We start from the raw sequence: 19,574 nt of genomic DNA, 5'->3' as shown, positions 1-19,574 counted from the left end.
AAGGAATGGGCAGATCCAGGCAGAGCCCACTTCCTCATAGATGGCTATCTTCTCACTGTAAATGTACATGATCAATGAATCAAGAGAACTCTCTGGGGTCTCATTTAAAAGGACTATAATCCCACTTATGACCTAATCACCTCCCAAAGGCCCCTATGTTTTAATACTATCAGTTCCAGAGTTAGATTTCATAATATGATTTTGGGAGACATAAACATTCACACCATAGTATATATAAACAAAAAAAGACACAAAAACAACAAACAACAAAAATTATTTTAACTACCTATTATTTTCAACTACATAAAATTTTAATTTGTTTCTATATAATATTAAATAACTCATTTGAGTGATTCACTTATATCCAATGCATCTGAGTGAAATTAAATTTGCTTACCCAACATATCCAGCAGCATATTTCTTCAGACTTTCCCATTCCCCACCTTACAGGATTTACCACAATTAGAAGACAGTGGATAGATGATAGATAGATAGATGTATACATAAACACACTTGTGCATATTTTTTCCTGTTAATGATACTCATGCAAATAAAATTTAAGCTCAAGGAAACCTGTCTTGTGTGTTACTTAATATCCAGTTTTTAGTCAACATCCAAAAACAAATAATCCAATAAAAACATGGATAGAAGACATGAACAATGTTTCCCCAAAGAACACATTCAAATGTTCAGTAGATACATGAAAAGATGTCCATCATCATGTATCATCAGGAAATTGCAAAGCAAAACCAGAAAGAGATACCACCTCACACCTGTCAAAATGGCTAAAATCAACACTACAAGAAACAAAAGGTGCTGGAGAGGATGTGAAAAAGTATCACTTGTGGGGGCTGCCTGGGTGGCTCATTGGGTTAAGCCTCTGCCTTCAGCTCAGGTCATGATCTCAGGGTCCTGGGATCAAGTCCCACATCGGGCTCTCTGCCAGGCATGGAGCCTGCTCCCTCCTCTCTCTCCCTACTTGTGATCTCTCTCTGTCAAATGAATAAAATCTTAAAAAAAAAAAGAAAAAGTAACAATTGTGAACTGTTGTTGGTTATGCAAACTGATACAGCCATATTTGAAACAGTATGGAATTTCATAAAATTTAAAAATAGAAGTCCTTTGTGATCCAACAATCCTGTTGGTATCTATTTACCCAATGAATATAAGAAAACTTATTCAAAGGGATGCTAGCACCCCTATGTTTATAGCAGTATTATTTATAAAGGTAAGATGGAAAGAGCCCAAGTATTCATCAATTGATGAATAAATAAAGAAAGGTGGTATGTATATACAATGGAATATTATTCTGCCATAAAAATAGACTGAAATCTTGCCATTTGCAAAAACATGGATGGAACTAGACAGTATAATGCTAAAAGTGAAATAAGTCAGTCAGAGAAAGACAAATACCTTTACTCATATATGGAATAAAAGAAACAAAACAAACAAGCAAAGGGGAAAATAATAAGACATAGAAAGAGAAACAAAGCAAGAAACAGACATTTCATTATGGAGAACAAACTGATGGTTACTTGAGGGCATCTGAAAGGAGTGATGGATTAAATAAGTGATGGGGGTTAATTAGAGCACTTGTCATGAGGAGCACTGAGTGCTATATATTATAATGTACACATGAAACTAATACAACCATATATGTTAACTAACTGGATTTCAAATGAAAACTTTTTTAAAATCCCAGTTTTTAGTTCACATTCTGGCTTACAAAAGGGATTTAGTCGGGAATTTGGAGATTAGTTAATGAACAAATAAGGGGTGAACAGGCAGTTGTTAGATAAAATTACTATCCTTTCTGGCATGATCGTATACCTATTATCTAGAATTATTTTTAGCACTTTAGACTCTTCCTATTTTATTTTGAGTCATTAAACAAAAATTTCCTCAAAAGGCCTTAGACTCCATCCAATTTGAGCAACAGTGTGAGAGAGGAAATGGTGTCCAGGAGGAAAAAAAAAAAATGAAATTACATTTGTTTACTAGTGAATGCATAGTTCTTCCACAGAAGAAGCTCTAACTGGTCATGGCTCCAGCTTTATATGTGTTCAGTCATATGTTCAGAAGTAGGTAACACTATCAAAAAATATAAAGCATCTGAGATTATTTTCCCTTATTTGAAAGCTGGTGTATGAGTCTGCCGTGGTTTCTTGGGTGTTGATAGAAGTTGCATACTCATGGTTCAGAAATAATATGGTTTATTATTCACAGCAATAGAGGTAACCAGAATATTAACAGTATTTATGTGTGTGTGTGTGTGTGTGTGTGTGTGTAGGGGTGGGAGTTATATATCAGTTCTGAGCCTCAGTTCCCACAAGAAGAATCAAAACAGAGGCAGATAATATTTGCAAACACAACAGGTTAAGTTAAAAAAGAGATACTATTTCTGTCTTCCAAGTCTATTCAATACAACCATCTTCAAAGGATGGTCTAGAACAAATAATAAATGCAGAAATGTAAGCAACCAATTGAAAAGTGTCTCCCAAGAAACACACTTTGAGAGTCTTCATTTGACAAAAATACTATAGGATATTACATGGATCAGGTGCATTGAATACTGGAAGGTTAAAATTACAAGGGACCAAATATTTTTAAGCAGTTCTGGCATCCAGTAGAGTTCAAATAGGTTTTATAAGATGGAGGAAAGAAGCCATCAAAACCTGGGCCCAGGGGCGCCTGGGTAGCTCAGTGGGTTAAGCCTCTGCCTTCGGCTCAGGCCATGATCTCAGGGTCCTGAGATTGAGCTCTGCATCAGGCTCTCTGTTCAGCAGGGAGCCTGCTTCCCCCTCTCTCTCTGCCTCTCTGCCTACTTGTGGTCTCTGTCTGTCAAATAAATAAATAAAATCTTAAAACAAAACAAAACAAAAAACCTGGGCCCAATTTTCCCAAAAGTATGATTCTGATTCTAGTCTCTATGAGGTTATCCCTTGAAGACAATGTCTCTAATTGAGTTGAATTAATTTACTAAAGAGCATACCCCCATTTGTTGTAGGAGATGAACAATATGCAAGAGGCAAAATGCCACATGGAAGCCACCTGGTCTTCAGTGGAATATAGAATCAGTTCCTTTGGGATGAATTTGTTCCACATTTGACTTCCCACTTAAGGGAAAATAAGAGTGCCTTCTAATAGATTTTAAATAGGAAATGACAACAGAAGCTTATAAAAGATTATAAAATGGGAAATTTTATTTAGATAAGCAATAATTTCAAAGTCATCTTCTTAAAATTATAGACTCTTCACATAATCATAAATTTATTTTGGTATTATATGGTAATTTCAAATATAGTAAATATGAAGAATTTACCTCTGTAATTATAGCGAGTCTGGTCGTAGTTTAATGGCAACAAAACTTCAATTTAGAAGTATGGTCTATCAATTATTAATACATTTGGAAATGGTGTGTCATCTTCACTCCACTTGTCTCACTAAAACAATGAGCCAAAAAAAGTAGGTCCAACCTGTTTACTGTGGTCAAAATGGGTTGCTTTTGCACTTGGTAAAGAAGCAGTCATATTTTGGAAGAAGAAACTGAGGCTATTAATATTTTCAACTAATTTTCAGAAAAGGAAAGAAAGGATAATCTAAGCTAAAGCCAAAATCTTACACAAGGTGGCAGGAGAATGATCTTTTCACAGACAAAGGGTTTTTCAACTTAGCCATGTTAGAGGAAGAAGAGATGAGACATTGTGGACTTGACTAACGTTTGTACACTGTTCAAAAAGTTTTCAAAATAATGTGTATTATTTTTCTTCTTTTAGTTGAGACAAAACAAAGAAACAAACAAACAAAAAACCACTAATGAGCTTACTCTTAAAAGGAGGTAAATAAGAAACTAGCAAAGATTGAGTGTTAGGTATTGTCCCCCTCCTTTTTTTTTTAATTATGTTATGTTAGTTACCATACAATACATCATTAGTTTTTGAAGTAGTGTTCCATGATTCACTGTTTGTGTAAAACACCCAGTGCCCCATGCAATATGTGCCCTCCTTAATACCCATCACCAGGCTCACCCATCCCCACATCCTTCTCATCTTTAAAACCCTCAGTTTGGGGGCGCCTGGGTGGCTCAGTGGGTTGAGCCGCTGCCTTCAGCTAAGGTCATGATCTCGGGGTCCTAGGATCGAGTCCCACATTGGGCTCTCTGCTCAGGAGGGGGCCTGCTTCCCTTCCTCTCTGTGATCTCTTCCCTTCGTCTCTCCTACTGTGATCTCTCTCTGTCAAATAAATTAATAAAATCTTAAAAAAAAAAAACCCTCAGTTTGTTTCTTGGAGTCCATAGTTTTTCATGTTTCATTTCCCCCTCCAATCCCCCCACTTCATTTTTCCTTTCCTTCTCCTAATGTCCTCCATGCTATTCCTTAGGTTCCACAAATAAGTGAAACCATATGATGACTGACTTTCTCTGCTTGACTTATTTCACTTTACATAATCTCCTCCAGTCCCATCCATGTTGATGCAAAAGTTGGGTATTCAACATTTCTGATGGCTGAGTGATACTCCATTGTATCCATAGATCACATCTTCTTTATCCGTTTGTCTGTTGAAGGGGATCTTGGCTCTTTCAACAGAATGGCTATTGTGGACATTGCTGCTATGAACACTGGGGTGCATATGGCCCTTCTTTCCAGTAAAATAGAGCTAGCCTATGACCCAGCGATAGCACTACTGAGTATTGACCTCAAAGATACAGATGTAGTGAAAAGAATTAGGTATTGTTAAAGCACAAATGCAGAGGATAGAAGTTATGGTACAGAAGAGGGAAGGGCAACCATATGGCAGAGTAGAATAAAGTAGCTCAGGAAGAAATTAGTCATATCCAGATATTGTAAGGCATGTGGGGTTGGCAGGGAGAGCATGAGAAATCATGAGAGCAGAGACAGAAAATGGACCAGGCAGAAGAGGTTTATAACATTTTAACATCTAAGGTAAGCATATGCAAAGCAGAATAGGGAAAGTAATAAAAGTTTTTATAAGACTCAATACATAAGGAATAACGTGGAGGACACTGGGAGATGGAGAGAAGGGTGCTGGGGAAAATCAGAGGGAGAGACAAACCATGAGAGACTGTGGACTCTGAGAAACAAACTGAGGGTTTTGAAGAGGAGGGTGGCAGGTGGTTGGGTGAGGCCAGTGGTGGGTGTTAAGGAGGGAATTTATTACATGAAGCACTGGGTGTGTTCATAAACAATGAATTTTGGATCACTGAAAATAAATTAAAAGAAAAAAAAAAGACTGACTACAGACATGGACCTCAGTGTAACACAGATAGGGAACTCACTGTAATACCAGCCACTTCCCACCGACACACACAGACTATGATAATAATAAATAATAATGCAATTAAGAAAATTGCCTGCCAAATAATTTTCCTCTTTTTTATTTTTATGATTATTATTTTTAAAGTTTTTTATTTAAATTCCTGTTAGTTAAAATAAGGTTAATATTAGTTTCAGGTGTACAATATAGTGATCAACACTGCCATACAATGGCTTAAATAAAAAAATGAAAAAAAATTTTTTAAAAGATTTTATTTTTAAATACTTGTACACCCAAGGTGGATTTCAAACGTACAACCCCAAGATCAAGAGTTACATATTTTACTGACTGATCCAGCCAGGCACCCCAACAAATAAAAATTTTATAAAATTGCTGAGTTTGTGGGAGTCTCATTTGCTCAGTCAGTTAAGTGTCTGCCTTTGGCTCAGATCATGATCTCAATAGTCCTGGGATCGAGCCCCATATTGCTCATGCTCTCTCTCTCTCTCTCTGGCTTTTGCTCTTAAATAAATAAATAAATAAATTTTTAAAAAAATTGTTGAGTTTGTTTAACTAGTTTTAAACTAGTAGACGGAGATGAAGATAAAGTATGATGTCATGGCAGTGAAAAATACAACTTACACGTTTTAAAAATAAAATGTGCAATGCAAGTTACATCACTTCTTTTATCACCACACTGGGACTTTCCCTACTGAGTTGTTGTAAAGTAAGGACCTATTTTATATTTTTATATTTTAGCAAGTGGCTTTCATTGAGGTTAACCCTTAAACTGTCCTTGCTTCCCTTCCCCCAGGGGATTCACTTCAAAACAAGTCCTGGAAATCAGCTCCAGGTAACAAAGCCCATATACAAGGGTGGGTCAGGCCAGGTGGAGATATCAATCAGCCGGACAGGGGGTGGGGGGGCGGTGTTTGCATATTGTCTCCCTAGATACTAAGGAGTATGCCCCACTCCTCTGCCCTTTGGGAACCTTTTTGTCACCAATCCTGATCAAGGTGTAATAGGCTGGGTCAAATGTCTATACTAGGGTAAATTGAACCTCAATTGGTCACCTAGCCTCACTGTGGAGTTTCCTGTGTGTGTTAAAATCTCATTGGTCACCTGTGCATGGCCAGGCCTGACTGCATGGCCTTTGCCCTTAAAAGCTAGACTGTGAAACAGCGAAGGGTTGCCTTCTCTCATAAGAGGTGTGGCCCCGAACGTTCGGTTAGATTCTTGATGCTTGTTATGAAATAAAGCTTTGCTTGACCTTCGCTTTACATCAGTCTCGCTTCTTTAATCATAGACCCATTATTGGGGCATAACAGTATTAATCTTATAGTTATAGTTATAAGTCCACAATGCACCCATCATCCATTCTACCCCTTAACATTCCCCTTTGGACAGACCCATGATCTAGAACAAGCCTTATTTTATAGTGCCTTGTAGGAGATTTTTGCTGCTGCCTAAATTGCCTACTTTCCTCTCACCATTACCACAGAAATTGGGTCCACTGAAACAAAGGGGTAGTAAGAAATTAACAACTTCCATAAATCTCTTTAAATAATAAAGTATAAGATAGTGATACCTTTTTTTCTGCCACATAACCAATTCTTGCAAGAATAAGGTATTATAAGAGAATTTACAACACATGCTAGCATTTTCCTATTGGACCCAGATCATTTGTATGTTTCTCTGTCTCTGAGAAATGTAGTTATTTACATGACTGAAATCTACAAATTGTTTGATAGGACTACTAATATCACCTACATTATTTTAAAGCCTGTTTAAGGCTTCTGAAATACATAGGTTTTGTAAACACTTATTAAGCATCTTGTATATATCAAACACTTTAAAAATCTCTGCTTTAAAAAAAACAAACCAAAAAAACTCTACCTCAATGGAACTTTGAGTCTGAAAAAGATACAGGCAATATGCAGGCAACAGATAGAATAATTACATATTTGATTATATACTCCGAGGATGTCACATTAAATTGATATGAAAATGATGAGAAGGATCTGGATTTCTTGTCAAAATGTTTTGCCTTAAATAGAAATTGATATTTAGGGAAAGTTGTTACTGAAAGAGGTCCTGTGTCAACCAAAAATGTTAAACCATGATCTGACTAAATTTTCCAGTTGTGATCATTGCTTTGTTTAGCTGTCTTATATTAAGACTGAATTTAGTAATTCAGTCTCAGATTTCAGTAAGTCTTTTTTTTAAAGATTTTATTTATTTATTAGAGAGAGAGAGGGAGGGGCAGAGGGAGAGGAAGAACCAGACTCCTTGCTGAGCAGGCAGCTGATGAAGGACTGGATCCTAGTACCCTGGCACCATGACCTAAGCTGAAGGAAGACACTTAACCAACTGAGCCACCCAGGCACTCTAGACTGTAAACTTCTTAAAGGTAAAAAAGTTTATTCTTCTAGTAGTTCCACAGACATTTCTAACATCCATAAGGAAGCATGTACTGATGTAAAATGCCAGCAAATCAAATTATTTAAAAAAGAAAAAAAGAAAGAAGATATATCTGGATAAAGAGAAAAACAGAAAATCTAATAATACATTGAATTATTAGAGCAAAGAGTGGAGGAAGAGAAAATAAATATGAAATAGAGATTTCCACTAAAATAAAAATTGAGTAAGGCAGGAGATTTAGAAAATTATTATGACAGACTTGAGGAAAAAATAAAATAGGAATTTTTAGATAATAGCAATGAATGAAAAGGTAAATTGTTCCTACCTCTATAATATTAGCTGTTTGTTGTTGTTATTGTTGCTAATTTACCTATTTAAGCTAATAAACAAAGAAAGGTTTCATTTAGGGATAAGGTTTCTATATATATATATATAGATAGATAGATAGATAGATATAGATATATCTATCTATATATATATCTTTTCCATTTAGGGATATATCTATATATATATATTAATTTTAATTGTTAGAAAATGTGTCACAGAAAGTGTTTAAACTTTAAGATACAGATGCAACATGTAATGAACTACATTGTTTGAACGTCTAATTTGTAAATGCTGTTAGAGGAAACTTGGTAGAAATGTCCTTATGTGGTTGTGTTTCTGGAACTAAGTATATTTATTAATAAGGAATAGTTTAAAATTATGAAATGACCAGGAGTGGACAATTTTCCCAATCCTATCAGCTCTTTGCAGTTCTTTTATTAGCCCCCTTCAGGAATATTAGCTTTATTTATCTAATTAAATTTTATATTAATGTGCTTTTGACTTTTGGCCTTTCTCTTCCTTCTGTTCTTTTTTATCCCCCTAAATTACATGTTTCTGTTTAACAGCTACTATCAATTCTTTAATATGATTTCTCAACATCAATTTACTAACTCCAGAGATGAAGCAGCATCAATATTTAGAAGCGAAGAATACAAAGCCTTGGGCATCTGGATGGCTCAGTCAGTTAAGCATCTGCCTTCGACTCAGGTGGTGATCCCAGGGTCGTGGGATGGAACCCCAGGTTGAACTTTCTTCTCAGCTGGGAGCCTACTTCTCCCTCTCTTTCTGCCTGCAGCTCCCTTTGCTTGCGTTCTCCCTCTCTTTGTCAACTAAATAAAATAAAATAAAATAAAATAATGTAAATAATACATTTATTTATTTATTAAAATGCAATTATTACACAATACATAATGTATTGCATAATTATAATAATGATTAAATAATTTATTAAATATTTATATTAACTATAACAATTTAATTAAATAAATATTTTTTAGAATTTAAAATATTTCAAATTTAGATTATTGAATATTAGATCATTAATTTAATAAATAAATATCTAAACATAATTAAATAAAATAATTTATTTATTAAAATGAATAAAGTAATGTTGTCATTATCTGAGCATGTATTTTTAAATAGTCTAAAAAAAACCATCTAATAAAGTCTAAATACATTGAGTTCAGATATTTATACAAGTTAACCCAGACACTCAACCCACAGACAGTTTCCAAACATTTGTTTTTATCTACTACTCAAAATACGATTGTAATGTATTTATTTATAACTTTGACCTAGCAAGGAAACTTGGAGGAAAAGGAGACATTTGCTTTTAATATTTGAAAATTATTTTGTTGATTTAAAAAAAATAAAAACCTTAACACATGAGCATTTCATCTTAAATAACACTGTGAAGTTTCTGAGTCGCATTCTATTAAAAGTGCTGATAAAATGGCCTCAGTTACTCATTTAAATTATCAGCTGAATGGGTAACAAATGAAGTAGAGAGCTTTTAAATTATTTATGAATGTATTGCTTGTGGATGGAGGGCCACATAGAGTTACCTCTCTTTTTGGCTTTGTTTTGTGAGCAGCAGTGGAATCTATGAATGAGATTAAACATAAGGACATTCACAGAAATTCTTAATGAACTTCTGGGGAAGGGCAATAAGTGCAAGGAAAAACTGCAGCAAGACTAATTACAAATTTCAAGTGGTCATCGCTTAATTATAGAAGCTTTTAAGTTCAAGTAATGTATCTTTTTTATGAGCCTATCATATTGTATTAATTACCACAAACTGCACTCTTGAACACTTAATCTTTTCACATATTTCTTATTCTTAGTACTTAAAATTACCCTTATGATTGATAAGTAAATGGATTTTACTGACAATGCATTTATTTACATAAATAAATAATGCTGATTATATATATATAAACAATTGAATATGTGTATGTGTTCAATGAAATTTTTTTTTCAAATTAACATCTTAATTCTACCACATTGGTTACAAATAGATATAGACTTTATAGATTCATCAAATATTTTATTCTCAAATTTATATCTCCTTTGTGAAGTAAATGAAACTGTACATATTAAATATAATCCTATCACATGTAACAGTTACTAGTGCATCCCAGGACATACATAGGTCAGGTCCTACTCAAGGCATCAAGGATAACTGGATTTAACTTTCTATCCTAGGAGTCTTCTGTATATTTCTGTGGCTTTTATACTACAATCAGGAGGAAGAATTCTTTTGCTAAAAGCTTCCAAATGACTATGTGAGTAGATTATTTGTAGACCAGTGATATAATATTATAGTTTAATATGTAAAGCATGATAAAATAAAATGCTATTGCCATATTTAATTTGTTCAGTAAAGCATTCATTTAGTTATCAAGCATTCATTTTATTTTTTTTAAAGATTTTGTTTATTAATTTGACAGACAGAGATCACAAGTAGACAGAGAGGCAGGCAGAGAGAAAGGAAGGGAAGCAGGGTCCCTGCTGAGCAGAGAGCCTGATGTGGGGCTCTATCCCAGGACTCTGGGATCATGACCTGAGCAGAAGGCAGAGGCTTTAACGCACTGAGCCACCCAAGAGCCCCAAGCATTCATTTTCTTTATACAGAAGAGATAGAACAATATTATATAGTAGAAAATACAGTAAATAATCTAGACAGCTTGATCATTTGGTTTGGCAATTTTAGAACATAAAATTAGCTAAAGCTCAAGTGCAAGTTATATTTGTATCATAGGAGGAAAAGTTAATTAAAAGTTTGTTTATTACCATAGTTTAACACTTCAACAAAATGATAACGAGTCAAAAATTAATGAATATATGAAGTATACAATAAAAACAATAATCTTGAGTGTATGTGACTCACTGTAGGTATTGATAGGCTAGAAATCAAAGGGAAAGTATGTATAGGGTTTGTTCAGTTCCATGCTCATCAGATTAATAGGCTTTCTCATATTGCTTCCTTCACCACATTAATTTGTCTAATGAAGTTTTCAAGAGTTAAAGACAGTGATAGGTTCATGGCTGGAGAGAAGGTAACAGAATCTAAGATAGTTCAGCAGTGCTTATTATTTAAGAGAAAGACAGCATGGGAGGTGAGGGGTGGAAGGAAAGGGATAAGAAGAGAGAATCTTAAGCAACCTCCTTGCCCAGCACAGAGCCTATAGGGGCTTCATCTCATCGCCCTGAGATAACAACCTGAGCTGAAATCAAGAGTCAGATGCTTATCTAATTGAGTCACGCAAGTGCACCATTTTTTCCCTGTATCTTTATTTTCATCTCTTTCTGTAACTGAGTTTCCCTTCAAAATCAGGACTTGCATACACAACCTAAATAATTATTTTGGGATTTGATCACGTGGAAGACGAGAGAATGAGAAGAGCTAAGTGGTCCAGGAGAAACATATATGAGTTCAGACTGAGTGGATTATGATTGTGGACAACTGAGAATCAATCCTAATGCACAGAATACATCTCAGAATTATTTTCCTGAAACAAGAAAGAATCTGTTTAACCCACTGGCTTCTGCATCCTATCCACAGTGGTTAAAATTCATCCCTGAAGTAATTAATGTCCCTGACTATACTATTACTGGGCATGAGAGAGGAGCTGAGTGGGCTTGGTCAGTGTCCCACCTAATGAAAGGCAGAGCAGATTCAGGCAAAAAAAAATTATTAGTTCTTTCCAAATTAGATTTAATGGGATTCTATTTTTCATCCATGAATTCATTTTACATATTATATTTTATCGATTTTTCTAAGCTTTGTCAATATTCACTGCATTTTTGGATAGCTTTTATCTATTATTGTAAATCATTTTTCTGCTACATTTGTTTAGTCATGGTTATCCATTTCTTCTTCCAAGTTTTTCAGATATGTGATATCAATTTCCAAATAAATTATTTAAAATGTTTATTTTTTATACTAAACTTCTATGAAAAACATTGATATATGTATTATGGCATATTGTTCCCCTTTCAACTTATTTTTTAAAATGTGAATGTGCCTTGGCAAATATATATTATTTCTTTTTATGTTTATGTAGATTCTTCATAATTTTCCCAAGTTCATTGGCTTATGGTTTCTATTTTTTAAATAATTTTCCTACTGCCAATTAATAGATTTTTTTCCATTACATTGTCTAAGTTGCTATTGCCATTATAAGTAAAAAGCATCTGGAAATCGATATCCCTGTCCAGTTTCCTCAAATCACTCATTATTTTCAGGATCTAGTTGGATTTTCTTACAGGTTCCAGGTGGACAAGCTTTTGAACTGGTGCTAATTATTATTTCTGTTTCTGGCTTCCTGCATTTACCAGCTTAGGGATCATTTTTAACAATTATGATGAAATGAGGCATCATATTCTTATTCTCAACTTCAATAATAATATTAGTGTAACACGTCCTACAAGATAATAATAGATACATGTAAAATAATTTCATTGACCAAAAAAGTGGTGGAAAATGTAAATAAAACACAGTGGCAACCAACTAGTCATTTCAAGTTGAGCTATGTTTTTCCCCCTTTATCTCCCTTTCTCTTTAATTTCCTGTAGCACATTCCTACAAAGTATTTTAAGGTGTTTTATATGCACATACATAGAGATCATCATGGAGTCTAACTCTAATAATTCCTTGTCAGTTTTAAATATTTTAAGTATTGTTCATTCCTATGTCAGTTGTCTATTAACTTTTTCTCCACACTGTACTTAATTGCAAGGAAATATTTAATTTTAATATAAATTAATTAATCACTTTAATAAATATTTTTACCTTATGGATTTATTGTTGATGCTTTTTTCTTCATTTTTTTAACTTTTAAAATTTTATTTATTGAGAGAGAGAGAGAGAGAGAGAGAACAAGCGCAAGCAGGGGGAGCTGCAGAGGGAGAGGGAAAAGAAGAAGCAGGTTCCCCACCAAGCAGGGAGTCAAGCTCAGTCTCAGGGCCTTGGGATCATGATCTGAGGTGATGGCAGAGGCTTAGCTGACTGAGCCACTGAGTCTAATTGTTATCTTTGATATTTAAGGAAATACTTTATCATCTCTAATTGATCCCCTATGTCACAAATACAGTTTTCTCTATGGTGCTATTAATTTTATTGTCTTAAAATTAGACTCTTTTTCTAGAAGCATTTTTAATCAGTCTCTTAGGTCTATAATTTAGCTTTTATACATTTCATTTAGTATTTTATTTTATCTTCATCATCTCGGAGTATTCCTGACCAGTACTCATTGGTCAAATCTTTCTTATTAATCTATTCCAAAAATTTGTTTGTTTCTATAATATTTTGTTATTACTGCTGTCGTTCTTAGGTTTTGTCTTTATATTCTTTTTGTTTTGTTTTGTTGTTTTATGCTTTGGTGTTTTTGTTGTATTGTTTTGTTTTTCTTTTGAATTAATACAATTAAACCTTTAGATTTCCTTCATACCTTTAATTATTGTCACTTATTTTCACAAATGATATTACCATAGTACAGTAATTCTAAATATTTCTGAATTAGCTGTATTATTTCTTTTTAGGTATAAAGTTAACTTCCAGTTACATGGACTTAATATTTTGGTCATTCTATTCTAGTTTTATTGCCGTATCATTGGAAAATATAGCCTGATACTTAACTCTAGGGAATGATGTGGGAGAGCTAGGTTCTTGTCTCTTGGAGTCAAAGAAGGAATCCCGTGGGCAATGGAGAGTGAGTAAGTGACAGAAGTTTATCAAGTGATTATATAGAAAAAGCTCTCACAACTAAGAGGAGTCCCCACACAGTCAACGATGAGTGCCTTCAGGGTTTATTTTTTATAAAAAGGTAACCAGGCAACTTTAATCCTTTTAACATCTCTATCAATAACTGCTGCAATGGCTTACCTCCTTTTTAGGGTCTGATTATTCTTTTTTGGTTACAGGTGTTTATCATAGAGACACCCACCCCACATGACCCACCCCATACACCTAGGGCAGGGTGGTCTTCCATCCCACATGCCTAGATCAGGGTGCTCTTCCCTGGGGTAGGGTGGTCCAATTTATCTCTTTACTCTGGTTTTCCCACACCACATTTTGGGGATTTCTGAGAGCCTGTTCACAAAGTTCCCTATGGATCTCTTCCTCCCTAGCCCCACCTGTCCGTTAATCATTTTGATAGTTGATATTACCAAAGTACTGTAATTCTAAAAATTTCTGAATTAGCTGTATTATTTCTTTTTAGGTTTGAAGTTAACTTCCAATTATATGAATTTAATATTTTGGTCATTGTTTTCTAATTTTATTGCCTTATTCTTGGAAAATATAGCCTGATATTTAACTCTAGGAATTTATTGGCATATACTTCTGGCCTAAATAATGGCCTGTTTGTGTAAATGTTCAACTTATGCTTATATACGTACTGAAGACTATTGCTTTGGGGTCAGGATGTCTACATGTATTAATAGATCAGGACTATTAGATTCTCTAAATTTTGATGTCTCTTAATATAATCTAATTAAATTATCAGTTAATGAAAGAAGTTAAATTTTTTATGTACTACTGCATCTAAACTTATCAAAGTCTTTTGCGATAATTAGACGAGTATGTCATCCTGTTTTTATACCAAGTCTTACATTAAAAAAAAATCATACTATCGTAAATATTATTTATTATTATTATTATTATTATTTTTAAAGATTGTATTCATTGGGGTACCTGAGTGGCTCAGTCAGTTAAGTGTCTACCTATAGCTCAGGTCATAATACCCGGGTCCTGGGATAGAGCCCCGCAGTGGGTTCCCTGCTCAGTGGGGTGCTTCTCCCTCTCCCTCAGTTATACCCCCTGCTGTGTGCATTTTTTTTCTCACTCTCTCTCAAATAAATAAGTAAAATTTAAAGATTATCTCTCTCAAATAAATAAGTCAATTTTTTTTTCTCAATGGGAGGGAGAAGCAGACTCTCCACTGAGCAGGGAGCCTGATGCAGGGCTCAATAACAGGACCCTGGGATCATCACCTGAGCTGAAGGCAGACACTTGAACCGACTAAGTCACCCAGGCACTCCAGTTGTTAATTTATTTATTTATTTTTATTATGCATATGTTTTATCTCTCTTTTCTTCAAGTCTTTTTTTGATCTTTTTACTTTTTTCATAAAACTGAATTATTTCAAGATGACTTGGTCATCCTCTTTTCCCCCACCCCATAGGTCATAGAGTACATTTTAACTGTTAGTATTTAAGTGCTGCCTACACAAATTAAGGCAAATTACATGTGGTCTGTATTCCTGAAAATATTTTTTTTATTATGCCTTCCTATTCCAATGACATTTTATAAGGATCTAAATGTTTACATTTGTGATTATTTTTTTCAAGATAATAAAGCTATTACTTCATTATTTTTTATATCTGATGCTATTTAAAAAATTTCTATCAGTCTGATTCTTGTTTCTTTATTAATGAATTATTTTTTTTCTCTCTAACACTTATGATTTTTTTTTGTCTTTGGTATGTATGCCCTAGTTTGGGATTCATAAAGTCAACTATAGTTATGAATATTTTCTTTCTTTTCTTGTATGTAAGTTTTAATCCAGTGTCTTGACTATTTTATGCTTGAGAAATAGATGTACATTAATATTCAAATATTTCTTTCCTTTTTCTTCTTTCATTTAAAAAAAGTCATTTATTTTATCTTATTTAAAAAATATTTATTTATTTATTTGGAGTAGAGAGAGAGGGTCATGAAGAGTGGCTGATTATATACTTTCAATTTGGGAGGAGGTTAGGGATAGCACAAGCCTCCAAGGTATTTTATAAACAAGGTTTCCGGGACCTTGAGGGGGCTAGCTATTGTTAGGAAAAGGTCATTTATTAGTATTTAGTAAAAACTCAGGGAAGAGACTCTTCTGATGTGTATCAGTGGGTATATGCTTGGGGGATGATAGCCAATGTACATCTTGAGGGCAGGGGTGGGGAGTAGAGATAAAGAAGTTTACAAAGTAAGTTTTACATGTGAAAGTAGATTTTCAGTATCCTGGGGGGTGGACTAAGAAGGCTTTTTGCCCTGAGTGGATGTGTCCACATGGAAGCAGCTGAGTCCCCAGAGGAACTTCAAGGATTTGTCAACAGGCTATGAGTAATAAGGAAATCTAATTTTTTCCCTAGCTTTTGTTCCACACACATCACCTACATCTTACACCTCTTTTATATTGATAATTTTAATGCTTTGCTGGTATCCAGATGACTATATCCTTAAGTGACTTCTTATCTCTATTGAATCCATTACGTATTCTATCCATTGTATTCTTATTTCAACTAGATTACATATATTTAATCTATTAGTACCACTAGGTTCTTATTCTTGTTTTTATTTCAAAATCTTTCCTTATTTCCTTACATTATTTATTGGGTATATTTTAAATCCCTGATATACTCACTTATTATATATAAGCTGTCAACCTTATTCTTATTTTGAGGTAGCTATATCTTTTTGGGTTTTAGGACATCATACCAACAATGCCAAATGATTTTCAGACAACAGCAGGATCTCCAAGAATTCAACTAAATTCTGACACTATCTACCTGAACATAGCGTAAGATTTCATCAGTTAAGGGATCAGTCCTCCAAGACTATCTCCAACCCCACCTCAGATGCCAGTCTCACTGTAGGCCCCAGGTTATTACCTGTGCTTGTGACTGAGCAACTACAGGTTGGAGGTCCAGTGGCCTATTTCTTACATTCTTTTAATTTGCTACAGGGACTCACAAAACTCAGAAATATACTTACTTTATGTTTGCCAGCTTATTAAAAGATATAATAGAAGATTTAAATCAATCGATAGATAAAGAAGTGCACAGGGCAAGGTATGGAGAATGGGCACAGAGCTTCTATTATGTTCTGGAAGACTGCCACTCTTCCTGCCTTTTCATACATTTAACAAGCTAATAGCTTTCTGAACCCAGTCCTTTCAGGTTTTCTATGTAGGCTTCATGACATAGTCATGACTGACTAAATCATTGTCATTTGCTGATCTAATCTCCAGCTCCTCTTCCCTCCCCAGATAATCCTGAATTGGGAGGAAGGGGAGGCATGTTGGGCAACAAGTTATGAAGGCTTTCACCAAGTGGTTGGTCCTTCAGGCAAACAGCCCTTGCCTTGAGTGAGGTCTGAAGGTCACTTCATTAACATAACAAAACACACCTCTCTCGCCCTTATCACAGGAAATTCCAAGAGTTTTAGGAGCTGTGAGTCAGTAGCCATGGTTGAAAACCAAATATTCAGATGACCAAAATATATTTCTTGTAAACCAGTATATTACACTACATGCTTAAGTATTTAATTATGTGATCTTTTAAACTCATATTTTTCTAAGAGTATAAACTGTTCTGTCAGTAATCTGGATTGGGGAGTGATGTATTGCCAAATTTCTGTCGTTTTAGTCCAGGAAGTCAAAGAGAAACAACAGGACAGCCCCTTAGGGCAGGAAGTTCAAAGTAACAATGTTGACTACTACTCCGTTTTCTTGATTTTTTTTTTAAACAAGCAAATCATCTCTTCAGAGTTGCAGTTTAAAGCCAAGAACATGTGGAATTGGGAGAAACAAATAGTTAAATTTGGAGACTTGCAGAGGTAGAATCAGAGTAGTGAAAGCCATTACAGTAACTGAACTAACTGAGGTCAGTCTTTGGTGAATCACAGAAACAGGTGCAGTTGTCAAACAAAGGAATCTTTGTTTACAACATACACGGAGATCACAGGGAATAAGTTCCAAAGCCTTGACTGTTTGAACAGGAGAGAGATTTTTATTTAGTATTTAAGATGAATACTCAGAAGGGAGAGTTTTATTATCCCGTGTATGGTTGGTCATAAGGTTGTGGATGCATGCACATCCACATATGTATTTGTGCAATATGTATTGCATGTTCACCTGAGTGAAGCTTGCATTCCACTGAGGGCAGAAACTTCAACGTTAGAGTAAAGCAGAGGTAACTGTTGGACAAGGGAAAGGGACTCTGCACGCTTCAAGAGCAGATATAAACTAGATGGGGTCTTGGGCTCATTTTCTGGGACAAGGAATGCAAGGCCTTGATTACTTTTGAAATAGCACTAGGAGTTTTACCACTGATTTATTGTCTCAATAGCTTAGGCTATTTCCTGGTCTGGTGGTGACTGTTAGCTTTCCCATTGCCTTGTTCATTCAAAATCTTTAACTAATGAGGTTTTTGCATTTCTTTGTAAGAACCTCCCAGGAAGTTTTCGAAGAAGTGTGCTTGGGCAAGTACACAGGTGGGGTATAGATCATTGAAAATAGCTGGGGACAAAAAAATGACTATTCTTATGTCAGGAAAACTAGATCTCATCTTTAATTTTCTGGGAACCTCTAACTCTTTCTGCTGATGTTACCAGCAGGCATCTGAGATATTACTGATTGTTCTCTTGAACCTAAGGAAAAGGAAATGTAGAAAGCAAAAGACAAAACTTTAAAATCTATCCTGCAACTCATCAATTCACTGCAGCCACCTCTCTGTCTTTCCCTTTCTCTTTTTCTCTCTTTCTCTTTCTCTCTCACTTTCTCTCTCAAATACGCACAACACACGCAAATCAACTTAAAACAATTTTTAATTTTCCCTATTCCATTTTAATATACTTGAGGCATGATCATTTTCTTAGTAAATACAAGAAAAAAAAATCTAGGATTCCATCATTCTGTGTGATTAAAGTATTGAGGAATTTTCTTCCAATAGCTCTTATAAAAACACATTTTATTTAAGTAATATTATATAATCAGGTGCCTGCATTTTTCTTATTCTCCAACTAGTGTTATTTGGCAATTAATATTTTGTCAATCAATATTCCCCTATATCTGAATGTGTGGGCAGTGAGAGATGAGTTAGAGGCAAGGGTGGTGAGCACTCCCAACAACTGCAGACTACAGAGATCTTAAGCCTTGATTTTCTTTGCAAAGGTCAACATTGATAATGTTCTAGTCATACCTCCGTGTACCAGGAAAGAAGTAGCATATTTCTTGAAAGACACAGCTTTCAAAGCTCCATTGAGAAACCGTAAAGATGGAGAAGGGATTTGCAAATTATATATCTGATAATGGACATCTACTCTGATTATTAAAAAATCAATAAAAATAAAAAACCTTACTAATAACCAAACAGAGGTTCCAATTTTACATGTGAAGGAAATAATGGAAGGGACATGTCACCAAAAGTATATGGATGGCTTATAAGCACATGACAAATTTCTCAACATTTAGACATTAAAGAAATACAAATTAAAATCATAATGAGACATGCTTACATATCTATTAGAATGGCTAAAATTATAAAGGCTAATTGTACTTGGTCTGAGCAAGATTGAGAAGCAACAAAAAATCTAAACTGTTGTTGGCATATATCATGATACCACCAGTTTGGAAAATAGTTTGAAAAATTTTTTAAATGCAAAATATGTTGCAGTTACACACATAGCCATTTTACTTCTAGGCATTTAACCAAGAGAAACAAACCCTATGTTCATACAAGGACTTGTATATGAATTTCATATCAGCTTTATTTTTAAGAAT

Source organism: Mustela lutreola, chromosome 6 (assembly GCF_030435805.1).
Source record: "Mustela lutreola isolate mMusLut2 chromosome 6, mMusLut2.pri, whole genome shotgun sequence".
In the NCBI taxonomy this organism is placed as follows: domain Eukaryota; kingdom Metazoa; phylum Chordata; class Mammalia; order Carnivora; family Mustelidae; genus Mustela; species Mustela lutreola.
Note: the sequence above shows the minus strand (reverse complement) of the source record.